Source organism: Bos mutus, chromosome 28, assembly GCF_027580195.1.
Source record: "Bos mutus isolate GX-2022 chromosome 28, NWIPB_WYAK_1.1, whole genome shotgun sequence".
In the NCBI taxonomy this organism is placed as follows: Eukaryota; Metazoa; Chordata; class Mammalia; order Artiodactyla; family Bovidae; genus Bos; species Bos mutus.
Window position 1 is genome coordinate 31,928,266 of NC_091644.1, and position 7,367 is coordinate 31,935,632.

The 7,367-nt window shown below is 50.3% G+C and overlaps 1 long non-coding RNA gene across 1 annotated transcript; it reads left to right on the forward strand.

Moving 5' to 3' along the window:
- The first annotated feature begins 408 nt into the window (after nt 1-408).
- On the forward strand, nt 409-6,969 carry LOC138986079 (uncharacterized). The gene is made up of 3 exons (XR_011462973.1): nt 409-484; nt 1,494-1,587; nt 2,491-6,969. It is a non-coding gene; the product is annotated as an uncharacterized lncRNA (long non-coding RNA).
- The last annotated feature ends 398 nt before the right edge of the window (nt 6,970-7,367 follow it).

The window sequence follows — 7,367 nt, forward strand, 5'->3', positions numbered from 1 at the left end:
ACAGAGTCGGACACGACTGAAGCGACTTTGCAGCAGCAGCAGCAAGAAGGAGCTCAGAGAAAAAAGGTTGATAACTGGGCCACTCTGACTCACTGGCTCAGATATGATGGGGGCTCTTCTAGCTTGGTCGGGTGGCTAATTGGCCAGTCTACCGGCTGTCTGTAGACTGACCGCCCTGTTTCTCCAGAGGCAGGATCCTGGACCCAGCGATGGTCGGTTTGACTATTGGGCACTCAGCTTTTAAGCTGCAGGTCTACAACGGTATTGGCATCTGGAATACAGGGCTCCTGGTCCTGCATGTGGAGCCTGTTAAAGACCTGGTATTTGCTGGGCAGGCTGAGCTCTTTCCTGTGTCCTTTCTTCCTCTCTAGAGTTCCCCCCAAACTTCCTTCTTCCTTTCCCATCTGAGCCTCCTCTTCCTGTCCCCTCCTAATCTGACCAAAGCCAGCTCAGCTGAATTAATGGGGAGCAAACTGAGTTAAAGGTAGGCAGCATCATGTGAGTTTGGTGGGGAGGCTATGTAATTTAAAGTAGTAGGGTGGGATAGGGAAAGGTGAGTGCTCTGGTAGACTTGGAGAGAGAAATATCCCCATCTGTAGGCCTCTTCTTTGTTCTTAGAGGGAGAGGAGGCACGAAATCAGGCTGGTAGTTCGAGAAGGCAGTGGCACTCCACTCCAGTACTCTTGCCTGGAAAATCCCATGGACAGAGGAGCCTGGTAGGCTGCAGTCCATGGGGTCGCGAAGAGTCGGGCAGGACTGAGCGACTTCACTTTCACTTTTCACTTTCATGCATTGGAGAAGGAAATGGCAACCCACTCCAGTGTTCTTGCCTGGAGAATCCCAGAGACGGCAGAGCCTGGTGGGCTGCCGTCTCTGGGGTCGCACAGAGTCGGACACGACTGAAGCGACTTAGCAGCAGCAGCAGTTCCCAAGGCAAGTGCAGCCCCGCAGGCTAGGGAGGGAGAGAAGGAAGAGCCGAGAATTGGCTTTAGAGCTGACTGCCACGAGAGGGCGCCAGAGCACCAACGGAGCCCCGCTGTGGATCCCTGGCCACCAGGCTCCGAGATGGGGTTGGATTTGGGGTTGGCAGAACCGCAAGGAGGTGCCCAGAGAGGAGGGGTTGGTTACTGAGCCCTCTGACTCACTGGCTCAGATCGCTTCACCTCACAGAGCAGGCAGAGGTCTGCCTTTGGCTTCGATCGCTGATGGCCTGGTTGGGTGCCCAGTGTTTACTCAGACAGGCTATCTGCAGACTGAACATCCCTTATTCCTCCAGAGGAGGGACACTCTGAACCCAGAAATACCTGGCTCGGCTCTTGGGCTAACAGCTTTTAAGCTGCAGGTCTGCGAGGGTGTTGGCATCTGGAAAGTGGGGCTGGTGGTCCTGAACCTGAAGCCTATAAAAGCCCTGGCACTTGCTGGGTGGGCTGAGTTCATCTCTGTGCCCTTTTTCTCAAAAGTTCTCCCCAAATGCTTTTCTTCCCTTTCCACAGGATCCACTTCTTCCTGTGCCCACAGCCCTGCTAGGGGAACCTGACCAAAGCCAGTTCACATGAATTAATGAGGAACTAATTGAGTTAAAGTCAGGTAACTTCATCTGACTTTGGGGGGCTGATTGATTTAAGGTCGTGGTCTGGGGTAGGGAAGGGTGAGTGCCCTGGGAGACTCTGAGGGAGAAATACCCTCCTCTGTAGGGAACTTTATTGTGCTTGGAGGGAGAGAAGAAGGGATATCAGGGTGGCAGGTGTCCAAAGCCAGCGCAGCCGAGAAAGGGGAGGGAGGCAGGAGGAAGGGCAGAGAGTTTATGTTAGAGCAGATGGCCACTAGAGGGCGCCAGAGCACCAGGGCAGCTCACGTGAGGCTCCCCAGCTGGACCTCCAGGCTTGGACTGGGTTTGGAGACGTTGTCTCCATATGGCCGCCCCAGCATAGTGGGGGCGGGGGACAGACTTCTCACCTGTCAACTGAGATACCCAAGGCTCATGTCCCAAGAGAGGTCCAGGAGGAGGCTGTGTTGACTCTTATGACTGACCTTTGGAGTCACATGCTTTTGGTTGAGACAGTTATTGAGGTCTGCCCAGGTTCAGGGGTAGGGGACTCAAGCCCCACCTCTTGGTGGAGGCAAGTCCCTGTAACACTGTAGAAAGAGCATGTGTGGCCACCTGTGGAAAATACTGCTGCAAGAGTTCCTACATTAATGTGCAACCTAAATCACAATCTATTAAAAATATGTAGCCCATCCTGTTGATAAGTTCCACCTGCATTTTTCTAAAATGACTCTTTCTCTAACACCACTTCCATGTCTGTCTTGACCATTGAGGGGGGACTGAATGATCCCCACCCACCAAAGGCAGATTACAACTTTCTGGGTTCCAGAGATGTGAGTTCCGGTTCTGCCACCTATGAATCCTGTGGTTTCGGTCAAGTCTCTGAATCTCCCCAGCCTTAGTTTTGTTATTTTTAAAATGTGGATGATAATATCTCTTTACAGAAAACAAACATTTATGGAGCTCTTACAATGTGCCTGACCTCTTACTTTGGATTGTTGGATGCGGTGGTCAAACAAGCCTGGTGGAGATTATACTCCAGTGGCTGTGCTGGCTTGTGAGCTGTTGAGAAAATTCAGAGAAACAATGCAGAGGATGCAGGCATGCAGCCCAGCCTGGCCATAGGACTGCCTGGAACGCAGGTCATCGTCTCCAGCATCCTGCTCTCTTCAGTGCTCTTCCTCCTACGACAGGCAAAATATGTTCCCACAAACAGTGATGCCCAGGAAACCTTAAGACAGTGAATTTGCGTTTCAAATCAAGAATCTGAATCTTTTGGGACAAAGAAAGAGAAGAACTGGCTGGGGGAAAAAAAAAGTTAAAAGCATTTCAAGCACATCATCATCACCAGTGTTATAATCACTTAAGAACAGTTAAGTCAACCATGAAATTAACAAGGAGCAGAAATCTGTGCTCCTTCCACTCAGATCTCTGTGGCTGGTCTTCACATTTACCAAGATAAACGTCTCCAACCATCATCCTGTGCCTCCGAGGAGAGCGTCCCTTCTCAGAGATAATATTCTTATTAACGCTAGTCAAACAGGAGGCAGGCTTTGGCAGCAGTCCCAGCCCTGACAATCTCTGACCACGTGACAGTCTCTCTCCTGTGGAGAACCCTGGGCTGGGGACAAGGACAGAGGTCGTCTACATATGGCTCTGCCCATATCCAGCCCACCCCATGCACACCAACCTGTGCACCTGTGGTCTGCTTCCAGCCTCTGGTCTCCGGGGTCTGTGCCGTCCCACCTACACTACACGACCTGGGGACCGGCCGTAAGCCTTCGGCCAGGTGTGCTAATACCTGGGATACCTGGCTTGTCTTCTGCCTGAATGTCTAAAATAGGCTATGTGACACCTCATCCCCAATAAAGGCTTTCCTGGTGATTCGGTGGTAAAGAAGCCACTTGCCAATGCAGGAGATGCAGGTTCTATCCTTGGGTGGGAAAGATCCCCTGGAGAAGGAAATAGGAACCCACTCCAGTATTCTTGCCTGGGGAATTCCATGGACAGAGAAGCCTGGCAGGTTTCAGTCCATGGGGTTGCAAAGAGTTGGACATGACTTAGCGACTAAGCATGCATGCGTGCACTCACAACATTTCATTATTACTGAAAGACTTGGGGGACTTCCCTGCTGATCCAGTGGCCAAGACTCTATGATCCCAATGCAGGGGGCCTCGGTTTGATCCCTGGTTAGGGAAATAGATCCCACATGCTGCCACTAAGAGTTTGCATGTCGCAACTAAAAAAGAAAATATCCCTCAAGCTGCAACTAAGACCCGGGCACAATCAAACAAATAAATAAGTATTTTTTAAAATGAAAAAAGAAGGACTTGGAAGATAAGTAATGTTCCTGTTTTTACACTAAAACACAGCCAAGAACGCAGCATCACCAGGTTCCTCTAGGTCTTCAACCCAGGACATCCAGGGTTTTCTACCTGCCCGCCCTTCCCTCTGCTCCATCACTCCTGGCAGTGCCACTCCCAGCCACTGTCCTTGGTCCCCTCCTATGCTTCTGAAATTTGGAGAATTTCTCTTCCTAATTCACTATATATACCAAGCCTGATGGATGCTTCTTCCTTCCGGGGAGATGGTGAGAAACCAACAAACACCCCCGGTTTGCTGTGCTTGTATCAGTCAGCGTGGGCTAAGAGACAAACGATCCCAACTCTCAGTGCTGTATGACAGCAAAGGATTATTTCTCACCTGTGTCTAAAGTCCACTGCAAGCTGGCCTCAGCTCTGTGCACTTAGGGGTCTCAGGATTCAGAAGCAGTCAGTCTGTGGGACCTGCCAGTCTCCCAGGCAAGAGAAAAGAGCAATGGGAGAACCACATGATGGCTCCTTATGTTCCACTTGGAAGAGGCACATGGTACTTCCACTCAGATTTCTTTGGCCAAAACAAGTCAGTTGCCAAACCCGCTGTCGGTGGGTGGGAAGCATGGTCCTAACAGGGAGGGGCTGTAGGAGGGACATCAGGCTTTCAGAGCAAATCACGCCAACACTACGGAACCACTCGCTGGGCTGGTGCTTCTCTGATGGTAATGCCTTGAGGCTCCTGCATGGAACCCTGTGGAGAAGATAGAAGTGACTCACCTTTTAGAGGTAAACAGGGGCTCTGGGGCCATGTGAGCAGCAACTCAGGGAAGGTCTGGAATTCTCTGGAGAGCCCTGGAGTGCTGCGTTCCAGCACCGGTTTGGAGTCAGAGTGACCTGGGAAATTCCATAGGGAATTCCAGCTCCAACCCAGGTGGGCAGAGGGACAGGATGTTTAGGGAGACGTGCAGAGGCAGATGGAGTTCTAGGCAGATTGGTCGGGAGGGTCCAAGACAGCCCACGGGTGGGAATGGAGTGGTTGATGGGGGGACTGGGGTGATCCACAGGTAGATCAGCCTTTCCTGCTGAGAGCAGCCCCCCTGCTCTGCAGAATACCATCTGAATTTCCCTTCTGGGACTTTTTCCAGAATCAAGGGAGGACCTTTTGGTTCTGGCTGACAAGGACCCTGTTTTCCCCATTCTTAGTTTCTAGCTCCATGATCCTGGGCTCTCAAAAGCTGGGCTTAGCAATCCATGGCCAGAGGCATTCGCTCACAGGTATTCCCTGGACCCAGTGGACTGTGGAGCCACCTTCCCTGATCGGTGGAGCCCCGTTCATTGAACTTCAGTCACACAGTCTTTTGCCACCCACGAAGTCCAAGTCCTTGGGCAGAACAGAACACAAGAGTCCTCAGTTCAGACACTCCCACTAGACTCCTCAAACCCATCTGCAAAGAAAGGAGGCTACACAGTCCCACACAATTGTCTTTCTGGAAACCACCCAGTTGCAGAGCTTCAGAATTAGGAGGGCTTTTGGACACCCTAGAGTCCAACATGCTCTTTCCAGAACTCACATCCAAGAGGAAGAAGATCAAGAGCAAGATCACCAGCTGTTCAGGGCTGAAACAGAAGCCAAGCATGTTATGGCCTACCCCCTCCTGGCCCAACAGTGTCTGGTCCTGTAACAGTGAGAGCCGTGCTGGGCCACCCCCTCCAGGTGTTCCTAGGAGCCAGAACATGCTGCATGGTTGAGGACCAGCCCTGTCCTCCAGAAGGCTCCCTTGGACGTGTAGCAGAATAGAGTGAGTACTGGATTCAGAGCTACCGGCCATGAGTTCAAGTCCTGACTGCCATTTATTGCCTGTGTGACCCTGAGGAATTGACTTAACCTCTCTGAGCATCTGTAAATTTTAACTGGAGCTGCATCAACCTTATTTGCTGGGTTTCAGATGATAAGAAGACCGCACTGCACTTTCCCACCTGCCCTGGATTTCCTACAGACAGACTAAAGACTTTTCTGGGTGTATGGAGTTGATGGGAGAGAAATCATACATTTAATCAGTTCTGAAATGTACACTTGTACACCCCAACATTTCAGAAATCATGTCATATCGCTCCATCAACAGTTTTAATTTTCTGTTGGCTCGGTGGCAGCCCTGGGGTTAATATTGCTTCCTGCACACATTACTCCTGGTAGCTTACTGGATGACCTCACCCCCTCAATGTTTCTGTCAACAAACTATTGAAGGACCACTGGAGGAAGGAACCAGAGTCTTAAACGGTGTCTGAAGTGATCTACTGATGCCTTCTGGGAAGATCAAGAAAGAGCCAGCACCAAATCGTGTAGAATGGGGACCACTGGTGTATCCTGAAAAAGCGAATGGGGCGTTGTGTTTAGAAATGCCACATCACTCATGCTCCTGCTGGCATGGAGGAGAGCTTCGTGTGGAAAACCTGGATGCCGATGTCACAGAGTTAGAAAGTGGCCATCAGCACCTCTCTGTCTCCACCCCCCACACACTCATCCCCTACCTTGGGACCAGGGGTCTCCCGTGATTGGGCAGAGACTCGAGTTCTTTCCTCTTTTTTCTGCCGCAGGAAGCCTTTGTGACTGGGAAGGCAGCCCAGGAAACCTCATTAAGCATAACCAAGGCCTGGCATGGCAGGTGCTTTCACATATATGCCCACTGTTTGCCCCCAGGCAAAACAAATCTGTTATGTTTACATTTGATTATATTCATTGCACAAATAGTACATATACATGTTCTGTGATTTAGAAAAATGAAGCTTAGAGATGCGTCAGAAATCTTCCTTCATGGCCACCTGCTCCCTGCCACCAAGCCCAAGGCCCTCCCCGAAGATGACATCGTAACTGTCTGGGGTATGTATCCTTCCCCACAGTTTTTTGCTTGATTTGCTTTTGCATAATTTGGGTTTCATGGTGAGCTAACGCAAATTGGAAACGAACAGAGATCATTCTGTCGTTTTTGAGACTGCATCCAAGTACCGCATTTCAGACTCTTTTGTTGACTATGATGGCTGCTCCATTTCTTCTAAGGGATTCTTGCCCACAGTAGTAGATATTATGGTCATCTGAGTTAAATTCACCCATTCCAGTCCATTTTAGTTCGCTGGTTCCTAAAATATCGACGTTCACTCTTGCCATCTCCTGTTTGACCACTTCCAATTTACCTTGATTCATGGACCTAACATTCCAGGTTCCTATGCAGTGTTGCTGTTTACAGCATCGGGCTTTACTTCCATAACCAGTTACACACAACTGGGTGTTGTTTTTGCTTTGGCTCCATCCCTTCAGTCTTTCTGGAGTTATTTCTCCACTGATCTCCAGTAGCATATTGCACACCTACCGACCTGGGGAGTTCATCTTTCAGTGTCTTATCTTTTTGCCTTTTCATACTGTTCATGGGTTCTCAAGGCAAGAATACTGAAGTGGTTTGCCATTCCCTTCTCCAGTGAAGACCAGAACTCTTCACCATGACCCTCCGTCC